The sequence below is a fragment of the Prenolepis imparis genome, unplaced genomic scaffold (genome assembly GCF_030444845.1).
Source record: "Prenolepis imparis isolate NDT839.2.m4 unplaced genomic scaffold, iyPreImpa1.0 SCAF_8, whole genome shotgun sequence".
Classification (NCBI taxonomy): domain Eukaryota; kingdom Metazoa; phylum Arthropoda; class Insecta; order Hymenoptera; family Formicidae; genus Prenolepis; species Prenolepis imparis.
The window spans coordinates 14,364,398-14,389,109 of NW_028141166.1; the positions used below are offsets into that span (position 1 = coordinate 14,364,398).

The following is a 24,712-nucleotide window of genomic DNA, read 5'->3' on the forward strand; positions in this document are numbered from 1 at the left end:
AGCTGCTTAATATCTGTTAATCATCTATTTCTTTAATTTAGACTAAAACAACACAAACGCGCGCTACGCGCCTGCTATTCCTCGATTTTATATAAAAAAGAATGATATTTTTATATAAAGTTTGTTTAAACTTGATTAATATTTTTTGACAGAAATCAGCTGATCAAAGCGTTAATTTGCTAATAAAATTTTCAAATAATAATATGTTATAAAAATTAAAATAATATGTTTTAAATAATATGTTACATTACATTAAATTCAATTAATAATTTTGACAGTTATCAGCTGATTTCTGTCAAAAAATATTATTTGCAGATAAGGCACTATAACATATTATTATTTTAAAATTAATTAGCAAATGAACGCTTTAATAAGTTGATTTCTGTCAAAAAATATTAATAAAGCGAAATTTGCTAATTAAATTTTTAAATAAAAGTAATATTTTATTTTATTTTATTTTATTTTATTTGTTACAGGTTGCATTGCTGATAAGCTGCGCGCGAGTTTGACTGCGAGATTTTCGAGTGTCGAACCGACGTTGATTCGTGGATTATAGTTTTCGCATCGTTCTCATTGCGCAATGTACGCGAAATACGCGTGCGATTCACGCGTCGCGTCGGGAGTGCCGTGTAAAGTGTCGGGCGATCGTAATTATTCGTGTTTTCGCGAGTCGCGAATGCTACCATGGACTAACAGAGGAGGAGGAGGCCCGGGGAGGCATCAGGCGACAGCGGGGCAACTATAAGGTATGCAAAATAAATATATAATAACATTTCTTTTAAGAAACATAATTTTTGTTATATTTGTTTAAGTATCTCTATATGTATATATATGTATATACATATATAAATTATATATTTTATTTGTTATTACAGGTAAGCTTTACATATAGGGGAGGAAGAAGAAGTCCGGGGAGGCATCAGACGACACTGGGGCAAGTTTGACTGCGAGATACTCGAGTGTCGAACGGACGTTGATTCGTGCGATTATTAGTTTTCGTATCGTTCTCATTGCGCAATGTACGCGAAATACGCGTGCGATTCACGCGTCGCGTCGGGAGTGCCGTGTAAAGTGTCGGGCGATCGTAATTATTCGCGAGTGCTACCATGGACCAAGAGAGGAGGAGGAGGCACGGGGAGGCATCGGGCGACAGCGGGGCAACTGTGAGGTATGCAAAAAAATTTTTTTTCTAAACTTTATTGAGATATTTGATCGTTTCCAGACTTTCAAAACACCCTATACACTCCCCCCCCCCACACACATACATGTATGTATATACATAATTTGAATATTTTGTTTTCAGAGCAATGTGCTGTGTACTACAACTCTGCTATTGCACGTATCGGTGAGTGAAAAATTGTTTATTTTCTAATATTTCTATAGCGATAATAGGGGTGTATGAAGCTGGCGTCACTTCGTGACTATAAAATGATTTTACATAGAAAAAAAGTTTAATATTTTTAAAAAATTTTGCATCTAATATCTCCGGTCTCTCGAAAAAAATATCTAATATATTTCTGGATTAAAAGAGAATATCCTATAAATCTGACAAAATAAAACATCCCATATATTTTTAGAACAAAGTTATTACAGTAAATGAAAAAAATGATGTCGTGCAATCTAAATAATTAAGCCCCGACACTCTCAATGCGCGAAGACAGTTGAGAAACGTCAAAGCGAGCATTCCTCGCTTCTTACTGTCTTGTCTTCTTCTCTACCGTGGAAAGTACACAAAAGCGTCTTCGGCGCCACAAAGAGCGCGAGATCCGAAGAAAGGAAGGAGGAGGGCGAGAACGGAAAGGTGCGGAAAGAGGTCTGCTGCAAGATTGCAACACACTACTCGATGCCGGGCCATCCACGTGGATCTTCGAATTTAACGAATACGAGCACGCGGTCTCGCGTGCCCTTTCCCTTCGCTCTTCACTTCATCGTTCTCGTCATCCTCTGCCGAAACCCTCCTTCCTTTCTTTCTTCCTCATTTTCTCACTCGCGGAGAACTCTGAAAACCGTTCACTCTGAGACGGTACTTTTTGTGATCGTAACGAGATGTTCTCCAAACGCGAATGGTCCCAACGTGGCATTCCAAGCGTTTCGTTCGAGACGGCGAGGAAACGGCGGAGAGCAACGCCCAATTCGCAACCTACGGGACACGCTAACCGCGTTAATATAGTCCTTAGGGAGTGGGCGTCCCGGACGACGTTCGCTATTCCTAGACCGGACAATTATTTTGCCGCTTCCGAATGAACTGCGCGAGAGGTTAATGACACTTGCGCGGCCTGTCGGAACATACGGCTGAATATCATTTTGTGGCCCCGCGGTAAAACCGCGAGTTTAACGAGAGTTCGAGTATCTACCGCTTCTCCCTTCCTCGAGGCTCTCGTCTTTTTGGGATCGTAATAAAACGATAGATCTTTTCCGCGCGATTTCTTCCCGCCCCGTTTCTTCCCGCCCCGTTTCTTCGGCCGAAATTCTCCCCGGTGAATCGGTCCGACATGCACCTGCATGCATCGAACTCATTGCTCGACGGCATCGCGATCGCTCGTTCATCGCGTGGTTCGCGGACGATAGAAGCCGGCTGGCTTTAGGAACGAGGAAGTGTCTCACACATATACATATACATACACATACATACACATACACACACATACACACACACATTTTCGCCCACGCGCGGTCGCACAACGTAAGCAGATGTTGCGCAACCGGTCAATACAATTCTTTCCGCGGTTGAAGTATAAATTCGTCGTCGGTGAATTCCGACTTGGTATTCTTCGTCTGTGACAGGAAGGAAGTGAAAACAAACGTCCCTGATGTCGAGTGATCTCACCGAGTGACATTCGATATATTGTACGTAACATACAAATAGCGATCTTGCATTTTTTATCTCATACAAAATTTATCTACTTTGTCAAATAATTTGCAATGAATTTATTTTTAGTAAAAATATCGAAGAGTTAGCAGTTTCTTTTTTTAGTTAAAAACAAGTTTTAAAAAACTTGTTTATTTTATTTTTTATGGAATATTAATTTAATGGCATCTTGAGATTTTAGCAGAAAGATATTTCGCGTTGAATGCATATTGAGAAAAAATTTCAGTTTAGAAAGAAATACATAATTTAGCCAACTAATGCATAATTTATCTCAAGATATCGTGAATGAAGATATATCGGAGAAATGGCGCGCAACTTTCATTTGCCCACAGGAAATTACAAATGTCACGACAGTCTTGTTGCGTTTTCTCTTCCGATAACATATACAGCCGCAAAGTATTGAGTATATTTGCGCACGTTATCTGCGCAAAAGAATTGCAAGAGAATTGCTGAAAAAGAAAGCCTTGTGAAAGTCGGGCGGCGTATCACGCTAAGTAATTGTTCTACTGACAGTTATATATAGAAGGGACTTTGTTTTCTTTCTTTCTTTTTTTCTTTTTGCAACCTTTTGTCGCCCGCATCTCGATCTTATGCTGGCGAGTGAGATACCTTGACACTGCACTAGTTTTTCTAAACCGAAAACGATTGCTTTCGTATCTCTGTTCAGTCCTTTTTGAAGTAACGCGTACGTTTAATTATAAAAGTCAATATACGTCTGAGGGAACGTAAAGAATAAATTCCTAAGCATAAGGATACAGCGGACCTTTTAACTTGGGTATATTCGCACCATGTGTGTGTTTCAAAAGTGACAGAAAAATACTATTTTCTTCTCTCATCGCATCTATTTGCCGTATTATTTAAATTACATCTTCCAAGCTTTTTGCCTGTAAGGCTCAAAGAGGCAGTTGTCCGGTAACTCTTGCATTCGACGTATCATTTCATGAGCCTAGTCGTTTCTGTTTCGTTACGTTTCCTAGGTCGAACCACAAACTTTCGTTTCTTTCACTCTCGCATAATCAGCATCTTTATTGCCCCGCGGATTGCAAACTACGTGACGACCCTCTTTCGCCGATGCTATGCACGCTTACGTATCCCATACCGCACGCGCACTCCTCGATCGAGATTCGACTCGCGTGTCGATCACGCGTTAGAGACGAACGTGTGCACCAATACATACATGAAAGTGATCCACGCGCTTCTATGCACGCGACTAAACATAGCAGTGAAAGCATACATGTTCGACTTATGCTGTTTAAGAACGTGTATAATGTTAAATGTCTATGTATTATATTTTTTTTTAAGGAGCATAAAGAATTTAAAATATTGAGAGAGAAGACATAAAATTTAGAGTTTGGAAAATTTGCTGAACCATATATAATACTTCGATGAAGTACATTTCTTACATTTTTCCATGGTCGTTTTTTATGATAAATTTGAGAGCATTACAACATTAAATATTCTACATATTTACAATTAAAAGCATATGAGAACTATAATTAATTTAACACAATTAAAATGTTAATATACTAATCTTTTTTTTCTTAACATAACAATATAAAAAGATATATCTCTAAAATATAGTTGTACATAGGTCCATATATAATTCTTCAGTTTTATTTTCTTTATTCCTTTCATCTCTATCTATCGAACTTTCGTAGATAAATTAACTCATTATTTTATTAATTACATTGGGTGATCGTTCCACCGATTTACGCGACTGGTAAGAGCAACCAACAAGATGAGCACGCGTACAGACGTGCAGGTGACTGATTTCACTTTCTCCGACGAGGAAGGTGGTTCTCTCTCTCTCTCTCTATTCATTTTTTTTTTTTGAACGGGGAAAGTAAGAGAGAACCGTGAGAGTGCACTAAAGGTGTTAAAAATGGCTCGAGCTCCGGATATGGTCAGAGTTTCTTTTATCATGACGCGCGATAACATGAATTTCTCCTTTCGTAAATGTCATTAGGCGCAGTTTGTTTGCGGAAATCTCTCTCCCTCTCCCCCCCCCCCTCTCTCTCTCTCTCTATTTTGTTTCTTTTTCACAACTTTAATAACTTAAAAAAATAATTTTAATAAATTAAAACATAATTATCTAAAATTGCATAGTTTTCTCTTTAATTAAAAATAATTTTGGAATACTCTTAAATTATTAATTAAATTTATATAGACATTATTTTATTATAAAAATTAATAATATTTCTAACCAAATACTGAATAAAAAATAATATAATTAATAATATTAATATTATTAATGCGTAATCAATTTATTCTTACACGTTCAAATATCTTATAGTAACGAGGAATTCTTAAAAGTACGATTTCTCTCGTGGGATTTCTATCTATGACTAATCGGATTACTTTTGTTTAGTGACCAATTACTTTCGTAAGCTTATATACGATGATTCAGAATCTATGAATAACCAGCTACTTAATCATATCTCGAAGAAAAAAAAAATGTTGATTGATTCGTTCCACAAAAGCATCAGAATCCCCTGCAGGCATGTTTTAATTTTCGATAGTACAATTATCTTCTGCTAAAACTTAATCTATTTAATTTGCTATCTTAACTTATTTTTGTGCGCATTATATATATTATATATATTCCAAATATATATACAATATATTAAATTTATTTGCATTCAAAAAATATGTATAATTAACTATTCAGAATCGTACAAAAAATTTATAATGAGATATTTTTGACAAAATTTCTCTCTATTTTCTCTATACAGATATACATAAGAAATAATCTTATCATCTAATGATTTGCGTACGATTCTACAGCCTCTCTCTCTCTCTCCTCTCGATCTCATAATATATTCTCTCGATAGATGTTCTCTCTTGATAGATAGGTCAAACATCCTAATCGCGAATAGTTCAATCCATTCAGAGGCTGAGTTCAATGATCTGTCGATTTTCGGTTGTACCTAAATGGTTTAAGAACTGTCGAAAAGATATGTGTATATGTATGTGTGCTTGTGCGTGCGAATTTGACATCTCATTGACCAACACTTCTTCCGCTCCTTCTATCTCTATTCGAGTATCGTTCTTTCTCTCGTTCTCTGCATCCCTTTTCTCTCTCCGTTTTCCTTCCGCTTTTTATCTCTCTTTCTTTCTCTCTTCCTCACTTGTGTTCCTCTCCTATCTCTCGGTGAACACGCCGAGAGGGTCAACGCACCTTTCTAGTGCAAACGAGCGAGTCGACCAACCTATCTATTCTGCCTACCTACCTACCTATCTACCTACTTATCGTCACTTATTCACCATCGCTCAAGGTGCTCGGATAGCACCTCGAATTGGTAAGCTTGTCTCTATGTGCTGCCGGATAGACACCACCCGCTTTAGATCAGGTAAGGTCTCGCGTGCCATGTCCTCCCCTTCCCCTCCTCGGGGAATACGTAGGCCTACGATAATTCGTACGAAGGAATGGTGTGGCGTACTGTCAGGTCAGTGATCTAGCTGGAATCGATCCGCAAGAAAACGGTAGGGGGAAAGCGGAGGGAGGGAATTCTCGAGCTATCATATATATATTGTATATGGGTGGTCTTTTTTCTACCTCTGAGATAAAAGAATTCATTATTATCAATCAATCCAATGGAATAGCTGTCAGTTATCATCGATTGAACATTATGAATTTCGGTATAGTTGGTTCATGCTGTTGGTTGAAGGATTTTTTGAATAAGATTAATCTCTATATTACTTTTTTTTTTAATCGATGAAAAGGACTCATAATTTGTTTTATGCTTTGTTTGTTGTGTTCGTGCCTAAAAACGATTGTGATTTCAGCCGAGATTCGCATGGGAACGTTGGAAATGAGTACTTGTATAAATTAGAATTGCACTATAAAACATTAAATTCATAGATTCATCTTCCGATAAAATTTCATTACAGATTTCAGTTTTCTTTTTATACACTCTATTGTAAAATGTTGTAAAATTTCTATTATTCATTTGATATACTTAGTACTTGATAGATATTAATATACATATTTTGTCAACTTTTTTTAGCCAATAATACATAATTTTGTAAAGCACGAGGCTTTATTAATATTATATATTATTGCTTATAAGATGAGGTATTGAGACATATATTTGCAATTTTATTTTGCAATTAATAATATATACAGTTGTAATTTTTACTAAAATAAAGTTATTAAAAAATAAAAGAAAATGGAGAGATCGCAATTGTACATATAGATATTATTTTATATATATATATATATATATATATATATATATATAGAAACTTATAAATAAAATTAAAAAATCTTACGCGATTTATTAATATTTTTCTTTTTATTCATATTTTTTCACGTGGTTCCTGTTTTAATTCTATTTAAAATCAAATTAGTTTACAAAATTGGTATCAAGAATTTTCTCCCAAAAGTAAACTGCGTATGTTATCAGAGAACGAAATTCGCGATCAAGATTCAGCATTCGCGAACGCGAGTCTTAGCTGCTCGTCTCGGGACAACAGGGTGAACGCCCGACCTAGAGGCTGCGCATTGCGTCGCGCTGAGAGCGGCTGCGAGTACTCTCGCAGGAGTTTTAACCGAGGCGGGAATGAAGCGGAGCAGAGCGTCGAGAAGGCGCGTCGCCGGTAATGCGAACCATGCGATACGTAAACACGCAACTGCTATAGGACATACCTTGGCGATGTCGCGACGTCCGGAAACGAAAGATTACGCATGATTTCACGCGTATACAAAAGAAGTAGATTTTATGAGAATCAGCGTAAAGAAGGTCAGATCTCTTTTAAGAATAGGGAATATCTCTCGAAATCCCACCCAGATCGTTCCTTTCGGCGGATTTGACCGAAATGAACCTTGAACTTTTACCTGCGATGACACATTCACGATTTACGATGCTAATGTTGTATACCATTGTACGGGATAATCTTTAGGAAATAATCGTCTAGTCGGACCATGTCAAACACAGCAAAGTCAAACTCGAGGCGGGAGAGACAGAGTGGTTAGGTCAGGGAGAGCTCGACGCAAAACTTTGCCACGCACATCGGCACAATCGCCTCGACAACTCGAGCGAACGTCTCTTTTCTTCCTCTCTCTTTTTCTCTCTCTCTCCGTCTCCAAGCTCTTCTCAATTGCTCGCTTGTACTCCGGTTCGTTCCTCATCTCTTTTCTGGTTCCTCTCTCCCTCTCTTCTCTCTTTATATATTCCCTGCCTTCTCCCTCTATATCCTCGGTTCTTCCTGTCCTCCCTCACCTTCGCACCTTTTCACCGTCACCCTCTTCGTGTCGTCTCTTCTTCCTCGTTTCCTCTCACTTCATCTCTCTTCTTTCATTTCTTAGCGTCCCTTACCTTCGATTCTTTGCCCTGTTTCTTTCGCATCCTCCTCTCATAATATCTTTCACTTTTACCAAACCGCCAATGGAGCAATCCGAAGCAGGACTTAACATGATAATGATATTACACGCGTCTGGATTTCTCCGTCCTTCGACGACCTAGGATTCATAGCAACGCTAGTGTGATTAAGATCGTCGTTTCTTAACTATGACAGTTGAGATGATTCTGTCGCTGCGCGTTGATAAGATGCCGCATTTTCTGATTAGGCTCATCAGGGACTGGTTTTCTTTATTAGAAAAAAATGACAGATATTACAAGCACGTGTTATTTTGAAATCACTCTCTCGTACTGGTAAACTGTAAATTAATTACCAATTTCTATTAATTTAAATTTTACTTTAACTGATGAAGAGATAATGAGTGAATAATTAAGCAATGTTGATGAAACCGGCAATAAATTATTTAAACTAATCAAATTAATTATTCCTTATTTTCATTGCAAATTTAGAAACATACTGTTATATTTATTACAAAGTTAAATTATCATAATTATTAAACATAAACTTTAATGAGCTGAAATCAGAACATTTTACTTAACTCATACGCGAACAAGATTAACGAAATATGCAGTATGTTATGATAGAGTTCGTTGAACTCTTAGCGATACGCAATGCAGAAAAAAACAATGCAGAAGTTAAAGATTTCGAAAAATAATTTGAATAATTTGAAAAGCAGTTAAAAATTGACTACTTGTAATTTTTTTTGTTCATGAAAATAGTTGCAAAGCTTTATTCAAAAAAATTCCAAAAAATTCAAAGCAGTTCTTCCGCGTCTCAGACCTTGAAATAGGTCGATAATCCGAAAAGTTATGAGTATAGTTACTGCGTTGAGAATCAACAGCAAGTTAATTAAAAGTTGATAAGACATAGAGAGCTGGCTAATGCGCGAGAATAGAAAAGAAAGAATATTTCAAACATTTGGTTACTATGCGCAAAAGGCCAGCTATATTTTACTAAGAACGATTTTAAAAAAATACTTCTAGCTAAATCATTAAGACTTCTTCTTCAGTAAGGTATCGATTGAATCGATTGAATTTAATACATTCAATTCATGGATGTTGCGTGGTTAGAAAAGAAGATCTACATCAAGACGGCATTTCGAAGTTGCTTGTTGCGCAAACCTCGATAGATACGTAGGTAGGATCGCATCTTGCATAATCGCCGTTATAGCATACAGAAGTATAAGACAGATGAAAAAAGGGGATCTAAATCATTGCAAGAATCGACTAAATCTTGCAATGATTTAGACCCCCTTTTCCGTAAATAATTATCCGTATTATAAATTTAAAATACAATAATTATTTTCAAGTATCTCTGTATGATGTTCGAGTAAATTTTGTATCAAAAAATTAAAAGATTAATAATATCAGATATTTTAGATATCATTACACATCTAATTACATATTTGATTATCTGAAATATTTAACGTGAAATCTACAGTTATAAACATAATCGTATGTATCGCTGCATCTTGAATAATTTTCACGTAAACATTATTTCGAGACGACGAAAGTCAATTTCGACAATCTATCGAAATGAAACATTGAAGCGCGTTCATTCGCAGCGCGTATATTGACGGTATGAGAAAGAACATGTTCTTAAGCTCCTCATTTATTAAATCCCAACGTATAATGTTAATTAATATTCGACCGCACGTTTCACATGCGGCCGATGCGAGAAACCAATGGAGGAAATGTACAAACGCTTCTGGATCTACATTTCCTCTCGAAAGTGGACTTAATGACGTCGCGGTGCAACGAAGAAGCGCACGCGGCCGGCAAATCGAACCTTGAGGATGATCAAGTAATTTATGATCGCTATATTGCCCTCTTACTCTCTTCCTTTCTCGATCTCCTTCTATCTGCCTCTTTCTCGCGGTGTCGCCTCTTCATCTCTCTTTCTCCCTTTCGTGCGTCTCGTGTATCTCTATCGCGTTCCGGCATAGCAGAAGGACGCGCTACCCCTCCAAACCAAGAGCGGGATGCTGCTGGTGGGATGAACATCAAGTAGCAACGAGTCATTCACCTTTTATCCCAGTAACACGAAGTCGTAGCCGCGAGCGACGACGGACGACAAACTATACAATCTGCACGAGCAGATACGCGCCGGCGTATCTATACGGTATCTATACGGATCAGGACCCGTGCCTTAATTTATATCGGCAGATCAGACGCGCGTTTTCTCTTATTCTATTAAAGTCGTCCCCCTTCATTCTAATGCAGCGTGCACGCGCGCGTCAACGAGTCAATGATTTTGCGACGCGCGAGCAATGATCGAGAGACCGGTTGATACGTATTAAATCAATGCCGCGGATGAACTTTTTCATCACTTTAGATTGCTTTTAGATTAAATTAAGTGCAAGCGTAGAAAAAGAACGCGTTGCCGATATCAGTGAAAAACAGAATTCTAATCTCTCACGCTTGTAAGATGTTGCGTTGCACTTTTGTGTTTTCATGCAAAATTCTCGTCGAGAAAATATCTCAGGGTATAATTTTGATTTTCTAAACAATTTTGTAACGCTAACAATTATATCTGGTAAATATATTTTTTAATTGCAATTATTTTGTTAATTCAGTACAATATTGGAATTATTTTTTTTAGCTTAACGATATTCTAGTACGCTGTAGAAAGTAAGTCAATATTTTAGTAACTATATAATAGAATTTATATTTTATTGCGCGCACATCCATAATCCACTAATGTGTTAAAATTTAATAATTACTTTTTAAGTAATTATCAATTCTGTTAATATAATTATTTTGCACGGACACCCACAAATTCACATTAACCCATCTAACAATAAGTTTTGCTTGAATAATATTTCAATAATGTTGGATATTTTTATAGTATTGTTATACTACTAAACTTTTAACTTACTCGAAATCGAATTCATATCATTAGAATATAATGGCAGAATGCAAACGACGAACAATGACGACGACCCAGCCTACCGGACAGTATCTCTGACACAAACGAGAAGACATATTGTAGTTGTTAGATCAATAGGGCTTAAGGAGAATAATATCTGTCTTAGATCGTGCTCTTAATCTGCTTGCGAATAATTTCAATGTGCAATAAAAGTCTTAACATTTGCAATTGTAGTGATTCACAAATCTGAACGAATTTTTTGTCGCACTATAATTTTATCGCGGCGATCGAAAAATCATGTTAACTTGATTGTAAGTATATACAAGAATTATTTATGAATACAAGTATGTGTAAAAAACAATTTAAAATTATTTTAAAAATTATTAAAAATATTAAAATATATTAAAATATTATTATTCAAACAATGAAAAACATAAAAAAATATTATATTGTATAAAATAAAATCATATTAAAGTAATTAAGTAAAAGTAACTAACATAAAATAAAAAATAAAAATATTATATGAATATACACAATTATATCTGCATATACGATCTTATTTGTCGCGCAGGATATTGATCCTGATGCAGAACTAATTGAAGATTGTTTATAAATTTGAATAAAGATTCAACTGATTAATATCAATTGAGTCATCACGCTTTTGAAGCTTACTAAAAAACCTATAAACTATTTCAAGAAACCGGTCCATTTTATTCAAGAATGAAAAAAGATAAATGCTTGCTGCGCAATCATGACGGGATATTTTTACCTGATTTTGAAATTTTTTCTATTTTAAGTCGAGTCTATGATAGTGCGTTGTCAATTAATAAGACTGAAATTTATTTTATACAATGATACTTTTTTGGATTGCATGTAAAAAAGAATCCTATTATAATGAAATTTTTATTATTGATTTTTTTATATTATAACGTTGTACATACATATATAGTTTAACTTTATCATCCTTAATTTTCATATATCTTGAATTTTATGACTTGAATCTTTTCTTATTTTAAAAAGCACGTGCTACTGTCTAAATTTGACAATTTTTTTCTTTTTTAATTATTTTCTCAGATTTCATTTATCGATTCTTGAATATCTAATATTTTTGGAGTATTCTACAAACTTAAACAGTACGATAAAAAAGACGATAATAAAGATAACATCTATCTAATGTAAGTTTTTTTATCGCAAAGAGTTTTAGGACTAACATAAGATGACTTGATATTTCTATATTAGAGAAATGATTTATATCGTTACTACTCTGTACCATGATTCATTACAGCATTATATAAATCTACTTACAAAATGATACTATTCAGAACTTTAAGCATGATCAACAATGCTGACATTAACAATTCTGTGTATAATTGTTACATAAATTTTAATTTCAAATACAACTTGCCTCGTGTGCTTTGCGTATAAAAAATCAATAACTAATATATGCAAGAGATATATTTCTGTCAAAAATAAAAGTTTTCTTTCTATGAAAAAATATATTTTTTGCTCAACAAAAGAATTTATTGGTCAATAAACTTACTTATTTCTAAGCGAAAAAATGGACAACGTATAAAAAATGGACATATATATTATACTATACATAAGTCATACAAATTGCATGAGAAAGTCATGTTGAAAATCATTAAGTTCATGGTATGCTGTAGTTTGCGCACATGGTTTCTAAAATGATAACTCCTCGATCGATTTCGCGTGAGGTCAATGAATCCATCCCACTACCTAACGCCATGCTAGAAATAGTATTAGAGGACGATGGAGATAGCAGTTCCGCCAACGCCTTCGATAATGGGGAACAGCTTTTGATATACACAACATCTTTAAATTTTTATGTTTTATAACATAAAATATTATATAACAAAATAATATATTTGCGAATAATATTGAGCTAAATTTTTTAGGCAGAAATTCAATAATTAAAGATTAAACATCATGTTAACGTCACTGTAACTCACAGACGGCTCTCGTAAGAGATCTTGTATCTGCGCTATGCATTCGGGTCGACCGACTGTAAAACACATGTTCCGTTTGTTCGAAACACGAAGGAATCTATCTCCCTTCCAATGCTTACACACGAATGACACGGGTCCAATTATTTTAATAGCCTCATATTCAACTAGATCATTGTAGACCATTGGTGACAAATTCAGACTCGTAAAAATTCCTTTGGGCCCTGCCTCCTTTCTTTCTCTCGAGAATTTGTTCCCTTTCTCCTTAATCCAGTGAATCTTAGTTTTCTACCTATCTAAGACGCTGTGCGAACCCGGGGGTTGGGCTTATGGACCAAACGATGAATTGGGGGAAATTTTCCAAAAGCTCGATCAAAGTGCCAATTGCCGCTGTAGCCGGCAGCAACGGCCAATCGGCGTTGCCCCTGGTTGGACAGGTGGGGGCCAGCCGAGACTTAAGCGAGGCCACTCGCCGTGGAGCTGTCAGAGCTCTGTGGGGCACGGTCACGCACACAGGAGCTGGTCCCTTCAGTTTTTCCGATAGTATTCACTTTATCGATCTATCGGCCCTTGCATCGTGCGAAATTCCTCGCGAGATACTCATCCATTCGTTTTCCGATCATTACTGGGACCGATCTCGCCTCGTGGCACATCGACGACCCTGCGCCGTTCGCGTACTGGCAAGTTACTCGGTGAAATTGTTCCGAAGATTTCCGATAATTCAAGGAGCTGTCCGCATTTCAGAAGCCGCTGCTTTAAGTGTCAGAAGTGTCTGCAACGCTCCGATAGCTTCCCGAAGGAGCCGAGTAAGAAGATATGGCTCGGCAGTTGGACCCCACTGGTCTTTATTGAAGACGTTTTTCTTCACTATCGAGCAACTACATACTTCCGCTTTCAGTGTTGCTGAAGATTATTATCGTCGACATGGCAGCAGGAGGATTGGACCCCACCGGTCTATACTGAAGTGCCGGCTACGTAACTGCGTTTCTTAAGAACTTATATTTCCGTATCTCTGAAGGTGTTTCATTGACTGACGATTTTAAATTGTGCACCATGGCTGGACTCGATCCGACCGGTCAGTATTAAGTAAGGAGGAAGATCGGGGAAGGATTTGCGGAAGAAACGAGGAAGTAGCGAAGATCTAAGAGATACCTCAAGGTCGCGACATGATTGCTATCAAGGGTCTCGATCCGACCGGGCAGTATTAAAATATTAAAACTTCCGGAACTCCGAAGCAAACATCCTTGAGATGGATCCGGTGATATCGATGATGGAAGAAGTAAGAGGAAGAGAGGAGATTTCATCCTCAAACCTGAGGAGACTGATATGGAGCATCCACATTCGTAAAGGACGACATCGGACGTTACTTATGTAAATGCGAAACGTCAACGAAAATGCCGAATCTGCCTACATACAGGGTAAGTTTTTAGCCTTGTCAATAATTAATTTAATAAGTAAATTATCGCGCGAAACAATTTTTATCAACTTTTAGTCGATAAATCTCTTTCTGTCGTAGCGGCATTATTTGAACTCTGCTTTAATTACATATAACAGCGTAGCTCGTCTATTCTCGCACGTGATTGCCACAGTTACGTAATCTATGGCAATGATTCGCTCGAGCTCGTGATCAGACCGCGACTACTCGCGAGCTTCTCTTTCGGCGGTCAACCCTCTCCCACCTCATCTTCCGCGCGAGTCTCGCTTCTTCTCACTCACGATTCTACCTTCTCTTCTTGCTTCTATCTTCAACGTAACCGTAGTCGCGCTGAGGTTGCAAAAGAATGGAGGAAGATCTCTTCAAAGATTCGCTGATCCACGTATAACCGATCCAAAAAGAGGAGAGAGGACGATTAAAAAAAGAAACACTAAGGAGAACGAGGCGAAAGATGGTACCGTCTTTAACGTTACGTTACATCATTTTATCGACACTTAACACCATGCTTGCGACTCATTGGTTATCACGATCCTACCAAGATCGATTAGATAGAAGGTCCGCGATAAAATCCCACGACTACCGGTTATCTAATTTTGACAGACATGTATAGTTTGACGTTAGAGAATATACGAGACGGTGATCTCGCGTAGATATACGTGCCTTATACTCCTCTCTATCCCGGTTTTTCTGTCGCGGTTACGAGCAGGTGCCCCTCTGAAAGTCAGTCTAGACCATTCACCTCGTCATTATCTCCGACACGTCCCCGAATATGTTCTAGCATGCAATTAGACGTGCTGCGGCATCTCACACTTTACTGATTGCGATCGCTTAACGACCAGATGTTTTCTTTATATATTGAGATAAATCCGATAACACATATTGTGTAACAAGAGACGTATCAATTTACTCTAGTATAAGTTGCGGGTAATAAATTTCCTAAAATCTCTATCCGTTTGCCGACGTCTAATAATAGTCTTATATACGATCTGTTTTATTCATTGAATATATATTTGCCGTAATAAATTTTTGTAATAAGACAGATTTTGCCGATAAATTTGCATGATTATGATATATAATCTTTCTGCCTCTCTTTCTCTCGTCCCTTCGTGTTTAATAATTACTCGCGCGCGGTATCTAATCAGATAATATCGCGCGTCGCGAATATCCGGTGCGTAGGCACGCGCGGCGCAAGTGACACGCTTCGTTCGCCAAATATAATCATATAGAGATACGCAAATCAGAGATCCCTCATCCACCCTCTTCGGGGGGGGGATTGAGAAAAATCGCTCTAGAAATCCACGCTCGACTTCGCGCTCTCGGCATTATCAGCTCGCGCGCGCGCCGCGTCGCTTTCGCAAAGTCACGAAATTAGTCTCGGTCCCATGGGAAAGACAAGACCCCGATATAGTGAGTATATAGCCGAGAAGGAGGCCCCGGCCCCGAGAGACTCCTCACATGGTCGAGTTCATTGACACCACCTGAGTTTTGGGCATTCACCGTCCCGCTCGCGCGCCCGCACCGTTGATCGTGCCCTCCTCGTCAGGAATAAGCGATCGTTCCTTCGCTCGTCCGTTCGCTCAGTCAAGTCCGCTCTCGGTCAGCCACCGTGCCTCTTCCTTCTCGACGAGGACGGTTTCGAGGGATCCCCTAGATTTCGCGGAAACGATCCACGATACCCTCGTCGTTCTCGCGAGTGAGCGAGCGATCGATCGATCCGATCGATCCCCGCGGGATTTCCGATCGCGTTAATTTTCGTGGAAGATAAAAATGAGACATCTCTTTCATAGAGTTCTCGAGCTGCAAACGGTGCCGGGAGCATTCCTCGAGAGTTTTCTTCTGCACGTTGGGTCGTGCGGCCCGCGCATACACGAATCTCTTCCGGGTGCATCCCAAACCGTTCGTTAGCTCTCGCGCGAGATGTACGCGAGAGAAGTGCGGCAATTTACCGTGATTACTCGACGAATATTTGTACATCGAGAGGTGGATCGCGACGTATTTCTAAAATTATTTCTGGAGTAACGTTACATATATGAATGAAATAATTTTTTACTCCAATTAAAACTATGAATTTTAATTTTATATAATTTTAGCATAAATCATACACAAAAAATCATATTAATATATAGCAAATAGGATGTTATTTCTATAAAGAAGAGAAGCGCGCGTCTTACTGTCAGATGCAGCTTGGTATCGGCACGAATGCTTTAAAGGCGCGCGCGAACTTGAGACAATCGGCGTTATACTCTCGTAGAACTTGTAGTATACAATAGCATTGCTCGCATCCCAAGAGGAAAAGAGAGGTAACTCCATTCCCTTACTTAATGCGACGTGCAACGAAGGCGCCGCGTCGCCGGTTGTAATTTCGAACCGCTTCCGTTTATCCGCCGCGTCGTAATGTTCGCCCCACGGTACGATCTTATTACCAGAATAATAGGCAAATAGAAATTGTGAAGATAGGATGTACAAATGCCGCTGTGTTGCTATTGCCGCTGCTGCGAACAGAAATACCGAGACGAGAGAAAGAGAGAGAGAGCAAAAGAGGAAGAATGAAAGGGGATAGAACGACAGGGGGGAGGATAAGGGGGAGGTGGGAGAAGAAGAGAGAGAGAGAGAGAGAGAGATCACGCGTGACCTAGGACAACATACCGCGCGACCTGCATGCCAATCGTCTCTCTCTTATTCTCGCACGTGCTCACACATTCTTTCATTTCTCTCTTACTCGAACGCGCGGTTTCTCTTCCCGTGTCGCGCACCGTCGTCGTTCTCTCCTTTCCCCTTCACGCCGTTCCCTTTCTCTCCCCCGGCCGTAATAGGCGTACCGAATCGAAACCCTTCGTTCCGCGATCGTGACGCATCGATGTCGTGGTTTTAGAAACGAGGCGCCGTTGATGCTATCGAACCCGAAGACGAGGCCCCGCGGATTTTGGCAGGCGGACAATACATCTGCGCGGCCGACGTGTCACGAATAACAATCGCGCTGCCGCATGTATTTGAATTTGGCGAACGTGGTCGGACACGCGAAGGTGGCACCCACGTACACGCGAGCTCGATGCTCTCAACGAAAAACTACGGACAGACTTTATTTGGTGAACGGCCAGGGTGAATCTCTTGCTCTTTTCTACCCTTTCCCAATATTAATTGATGTATTCCTTATATTTCCTTTTGAAAAGCCGCTTTCCATTAATTCTTCATCGAGCAATTGGAATTTAAGGCATTTTTTAAACTACATATATCGTTCAATTCATTATTTTTACGTTAATGAGACAAAGTAAAGCATATAGGCGTAAAATTATATATAAATTTAAAAAATTGTTCATATTTTTAATATTTCCTACAAGCTGCATATTTGCATGCAATTATTTTTTTCTAGCTATGACATTCCTTATCTTATATAATGTACGATGTCTGATTACAATCATTAATTCCTCGTTTGATGAACAATTAACTAGTGATTCTCTCCGGAACATTTCGGAGCGACACTTAGCCCGAGGACTGTCATCCCACATGTCTGACACGTGGTCGATGTCCGGTCCGGCAACGTTCATCATTATCATGTATGAAAAACGTCATTGTCACGGGCATATGATAGGCACTCGACGGCTGATATTATAAACTCGATAGCATAAACCGCCGCAATAATAGAATAGAGCTGACTCGATTACAATTAACGTCCGAACGGGATCGTTAAGTCACGATATTCTCGAACGAGCGCGCGTTATTACATCGATTTAGCAGAACATTTCTCAGGCTATATATACGCGCGGATAATATATAAAGATGCGTTTCTATATGACGCACACGCCGCGCTTAAGAGAAGAGATCGCGTAGCATTACAACGTCGGCTGCCCTCATCTCGCCTGTTTCCAACCCATCTCTCTCTATAGCGAGTATCCACGATCATTCTTCTCCTCCACCACTTCATTTTCCTCCTTCTTCTCCTCCATCTCTCCCCTTCCTCTCCCCCTTTATTTCCTACTCATCCGTTCTCTCTCAGTCTGTGGTCACCTCTTTTTTCGATGGTTCTCCTTTTTTTTCTTCCTCGTGTCCAGAAGATTCGGAGGTTCGTTCACCTCATATCTACTACTCTACGGACTTGTCTACTCCTATGGGAGCTGGGGAGTACAGCCGGAGTGGCCGTTTATAGTCGTATATAGCTAGAATAACACGCGATCGCACATATACACGTATACACGCATAGGCTGTCCTATCCAAGATCACGCTCGGTGAACCGCACCGGATTGGGGCCGAGATTTAATTCGACATTCCACGGATTCTCCTCAGTTTTCTTCGCAGTTCGCCGCGTCTGATCAATCCTCGAAAATTCTACGCGTTTCTTCGATCGTGTTCCCTCCTCGCGTTGGTCTCGTGCCTCGCGCACGATATTCAACCTTGCGCTATCGTAATCGCTGGCTGAGCCGATGCAACGATCGACGATCCGTGACAGAGATTGAGGAAAAATTGTATTACCAGCGTGACGCGCGACGACGTCGGATTTATCTCATAGACCCGAGCCTGTCGTTGGCCTGTTTGTCCTCTCCCCATCCTCGCATCGTCGATCTCTCTCGAGTATATTCGCGGCCATCCTCGTTCGGCTATTCACGCGATAAAGGAAATCTTCCCGTTCGATAACCGCCGATCTTTCTCGCGTGAGCGCAAAAAAAATTTTTTTCGAAAGGCCAATATCATCTGCATCTGCCGGAGCGATGCGACTCGCGAGCTTTAGAGCCCAAGGGTAAATGGGCCAGGGCCATCGTCGTGGCTCGTGCAACACGAAATTCCCTCGAAGCGTCCGAGAGTATCCTCTCGATAGCCGTTCCTACGAAAGAACGATATCACGATTATACTAAGCAGTCATCATCGGGCGGCATCTTAGGATGTGTTCGATGTGCATCGAAGGTCTGACCAGGCAAGCGGCATAATGCCAACCAGTGGCATTTACGGCGGTAAGACCACCTCTTTGCCTCGACTTCTTCTCTCTCTGCCTACATCTCCATCTCTCTTTCTCTTTCTCTCTTTTTTTTTATTATCTCTTTCTTTCATACACTCGCGCACCGTCTTTATCTTCGTCTCCTTCTATCTTTTTTTTCTCCTCCTCCTCTCTCTCTCTTTCTATCTCTTTCTCTTTAGCTTGTTCTCGCGGCGCACAGGTCTCGAGCACAGCAGCTTCTTTAGCGTTCCATTACCGGCGCTCTATGGAATGCATCGGTCTCTCGCAACACCTACGAAGTCCGCGGAATCGGCCTTAAACTCGTGGAGATAAACGGCGAAACGTCGCCGATGAAACTCTCACTTCGTTAGCCGACGCACGTGCGACCATTGACGCTTCAATCGTAGTCATTTTGATATTTTGGCAATCAAAAGATTGGTTGATTAGAATTTTTGAAATACAACCTAAACTCCCTTAAACTGAATCAATGCAAATGTCATTGATTAAAGTGATACAAGATTTCGCGAAAAATCAATGAATATTTCACTTATCTTCAGTGAAAACACTTTGCTTCTCCGTATTATGTCATAGTAGCAATAAGATTTAATTGAAAAATTAATAATAATAATCATACATATTTGCAAGGTGTAATTAAAAAAATTTTTTCTATTTATTTTGTGCTATTTTTGACAGAAGCAGCCATATATCCATATTTGGAACGAAACATGTATAACTAGTATTTAAATTCAAAATTATAGATAGATATTACATCTTTTTATTCTTAACTATTTTTTTGTTTATTTTTTTACTTATTTCTTCTTGCGAAACCACCAAAAAATGAACAAGACTCTTGGTCAAACTCAGATATTTCTTTAACAAAGTATGTAATATTACTGATTGAAACAGCCATTACTAATTGATTTTTTGTCAGTGAGATTTCATTGATTTTATGCTATATTTATAATTGAAATCATCAGTAACTATTCACTGCTTTTCAATGATACATTGATTGCATTTAAGAGAGAAGTATATTAATTTTTGTATAATAAATAAGCGATAAACTTGTTAAAGATAGATTGTGTGAGTAGTCCCTTTCAGAAATCTAACTAACGGAGTCACACATTTTATTATCTTATATTAAACAAACACAAGATTTAATATTATCATTAAACAAGTTAAATTGCGAGTATATATTTATTTTTAGCAGCATATTTATTAGACAATTACAAAGTTGCGATCGCTACTTGGTACCGTTTTAACATCCGTTAATTAGCGAATAATTTTTTGTTTGTTTGATAAATCGAGCATGATTTGCATCATTTGTATAAATAATTTTTTGCTTCATGTGACTTGAAATTAAAATAAATCTTCGGTTTTATTATGCATTGCTAACACTAAATTTAATCTATTTTTCTTCTCGCGATTAAAAATTTTCTCCGTAATATGCATACACTTGTAATATTTATTTTAAGTATTGAGAAAGATATTTCACCAATTAATATCTATAAAATTACCGATGACATATTATTATAAATGACCAAGGGTGTTAATGCTATACGAAAATGAGCAGTCATTGCGTACTTCCTCAACGATTACAGTAATCCTTGGTGCGATAATTGACATATGTATATCTATGGTCAATAACTGCTGCCCATGGATGAAAATGGGCCAATCACGACGATATCTCACGTGTGGGCATCCCAGCCAAGGCGGAATGTATAGAGGTCCCCTAAGCAATTGTATTCGTGTGCGTGGTATAGCATACCTAACCCGTAGTCTATGGTGGTACAAGTGCCGTCGGCGTTGGTGATGGTGAGCGGATCGCCTTGACGAGAAAATCACGTGGCCGCGGGAAATGACTCGTTATATAAACTAATGATTATCTCGGCATTACTCTCGCGCATTGCCAACTCGTCTAATCCGACGAGTCTGACACGGCCGTCTCGGCGATAGACGATGACGTACGTTTCACATCCGTGTCCTGAGTGTCGCATTTATCACGATCGCGCAAGGATAACGCGTCAGGAGATAAACGGATAACGGCCCCGTGGAAAGTCCACGCACCAATCATACTGCGATCCACGTAATAATGCTCATTCTCGTCTCGCGATTCCTTCCCGATCGGGAAACGCTACGTAGGAGCGACGATCAAGGATAAACTAAAGATATTATTGCGAGGTCTCGGCAGATTTATCGTCTACGAGAGGTGCTCAGTGTTTTCTAGCAAACATGATAAAATCACGCGGAGACATAGAATCGGCTTCGTGGATTGTCGGGGGGGTATAAACGCGCGTAAACCGATCGGCGTATCTGGAGCAGCGAAATGCAATCGGCGTGTCTAGGCCGCGGTGCGAGAAAATCCGTGTGGTTGGAACGTTCGCCGGTATCGGTGGGTGTAGTACGACGGGTAGAGGTAAAGCCATGAAAGTGGGTCAACGTCGAGCGGGCGAGTCGGAGAACCAAGTTCAGGGGCAAACTGCAGCACCATGCCCGGAGCCACGGGCTCCTCTGGTGCCTTAGGTTAAGTTATTTCTTTCTCTTTCTCTCTTTCCTTCTTTCCCTCGTGCACACGCATATATATATATATATATATATATATATACATATACACGGGCACCTACCTCGTGTACCTCGTGTACCTACCGACCGCGGTCTATCTCTTGCTCTCACCCCGGGAGGAGAGAGCGCAAAAGGAGAAAGAGAGAGTACGGTAGGCGGTCTAACGGACTGGTCTCCGTTCTCCAGACTCCGCTCTGGTCTGCCTAGTTTTATTTTTTCCGACAGAGAAAGCCTGGCCATTCGTTCCGTTCCTCTCTTGCCCGCCTTGGACCCTCCCTCGCACGCGTGCGCGTGTTAGTATATTATACTCGTAGAAGGAAGAAAGAGAATGATCTCTTATATACCTGCGCTTCCCCTTATTTTCTCTTTCTCCGCGTTAGCCGATCTTGGCCTAGGTCTTGCCGCCGACGCCGCTTTGAAAGTGCTTTCTCTTGAGTAAACTGACGTTTCATGACACATTTTCGGGTGAACTTGGCCCAGTAACGACCGAGCTGGAAAGCGTAAGTGAAACCCTTCGCTCTCGAATAACCGTTTGTAGCCTCGACGATGGTGCGACGTGTCTACTTTAGACAACTGACGTTCTCCTTCGAGCCGGAGGCAGACGGTGACTCGGTCGAAGTCTCAAGATATTTTTCTGAGACTTTCAGTAGGAAAGCAAGTAACTTGTGGAGGGAATCTTACTTGCGTGCTCTCTTACTTCAAATAACATATCATTTAAAAGGCAATTAGATCAAATTAATTAATTAAATTTTTCGAAAGAAGGAGCGCTTTATTAGTTTCATTAATTTCTATTATAATCTTTCCTTGAAATATTTCAAGAGTCCATGTATCGAGATATATTTTGCTCTTTCATTTGCACGCAAAACGCCTGATGACTTTCTTCAGGAAATCTATTCTTTCTCAGAAACCTGCGTAAATTATCCGAGATGCGAATAATACGAATTATTGATCGAAATTACATCGGATGTCACGTCTCCGCACGCAATTATGTTTCCTGGATCTGTCGAACGTAACTACAGCCGCGATATATCCGTATCGAGATTACTCATGACAGTTCTCGACTCTCCTCTCCCCCATTATTCGAATTCTCTTTCGCTCCTCTGCAGCAACGCGCGGTAAAAAAAAAAAAAGAAAAAAGGAACGAGCGAGTAAAGTGACCTCGGTGAAATCGTCACGAAGGCCGTTCCTTCGGCGCGCGCGTTATTCTCTCGCTGTACATAACTATTAGCCGGAGGATATATTATATCGATTAACGATAAAGCGCGTCTATATCCACCTATCGAACCTACACCGAGGCGTAGACAGGTAGGCCGATGGTGGGAAGGTGGTCGGCCTCAAGTAGGCAGGATATATAGGTAGCCAGCGCGGATCACTCGTTCATTTATACGTATACGCGTGTCTGTTTTACGTACAACACATGTGTGTATATGCGATGGTGCGTTCTCGCACTTCAATCCACTTATCAGGAGCGAGCTAAATCGCGTGCTGTTACACACGCTTTACCTCCGTTCGAGCACGTGCTATCAAACACGAATCCATATAGACGAGGTGAGCAGACACACGCGAGAATGAATGGGAAGCGCGAGTGATTCTCGAGATATTAGAGACGTCGTCGATGCAACCCTGAGGGATACGCGATCGGTCTGTCAGGGCGTGGTTTCCTATGCAGTTTTTGCCCGTTTAGAATGCACACCAGACGGCCTTCGCTGAGATCAGGATATCCCGTCGCTCGTTTCCCTTCCCCTCCGTGCACCCACTCGTGTCTTTTGCCGTCAGTTCTGTTACATTTCGAGTCTTTCCTACTTGTCTGTGACGTAAGCAAGATACTGTACTTCGTAATTTACCGCACGAATAACTGGTGTGTTTTGCATTAGCATCGACCGAATACATTGTGAATGATAAAAATCTAAAAATAGATACTCTGTTACTACGTTACACGGTTATTACAAGGATACTACGTAAATGCATGGGCGATGATAAGCGCGGATCGCACTGACATAATAGATGCTAAACGCGATGCTAGTGATGTTTTTATGTACGATATGTATACCGTGTAAATCTATTTTATTTCGTTATTAATGCGCTTTTGAATTAATGGATCTTAAATTAATCGTCTCTTATTTGCTTGTTTTAGGAATCGACCAGCAACGACATCACTGCCATTGAGTAGCTTCATCGTTTCTCGCTTCGATGACAAATCGAGCGAGGACGATGGAGTCTCCTCCACGAGAATGATAAGACCAGGGACCAATCGAAACTTTGCACTGCCATGGAAGTTCACCACCTAGTCGCTTTTTCTCTTCCTTCGTCTCGCTAATTCGTCTCTCGCGGTCTATACTCCTTGAGAACGAAATGCGGACATCCGGAAGAAATCGTTTTCGTTTCACGCGCGATGCGGTAACGCGACGAGATACTTCTCTTTTATTTTTAATTTTTTCTAATTTTTTTCTTTTCTTTTTTTTCTTTATTTTTTTATTTTTATGTCATGTGCATCGAGACATTATCACGCGGAAACGCGGATAACCGTGGCGGAGGAGAGCAACGCTTCGGACTCGATGTAACGTTGAAGGAACAGTCCCTTCATTCAATGCTACTTTTGTCATTGCTGCTCTCGCTCTATTATTAGCCACTGCTTATACTATCCGCCACCGATCGAGAGACATTTGCGCGCGCGAACATCGGCGTCATTACCGTTATCGCTACATTATCACCGCTGTCACGACTAATAC

At 39.7% G+C, this 24,712-nt stretch overlaps 1 long non-coding RNA gene across 1 annotated transcript in view; it reads left to right on the forward strand.

The window, feature by feature from the left end:
* LOC145939572 (uncharacterized) overlaps positions 1-24,712 on the forward strand; it is a 47,711-nt gene that overhangs the window by 11,304 nt on the left and 11,695 nt on the right. The window contains exons 2-4 of the long non-coding RNA XR_014425847.1: positions 477-746; positions 876-1,168; positions 1,304-1,345. This is a non-coding gene — a long non-coding RNA (uncharacterized LOC145939572). The remainder of the gene's footprint in view (positions 1-476; positions 747-875; positions 1,169-1,303; positions 1,346-24,712) is intronic.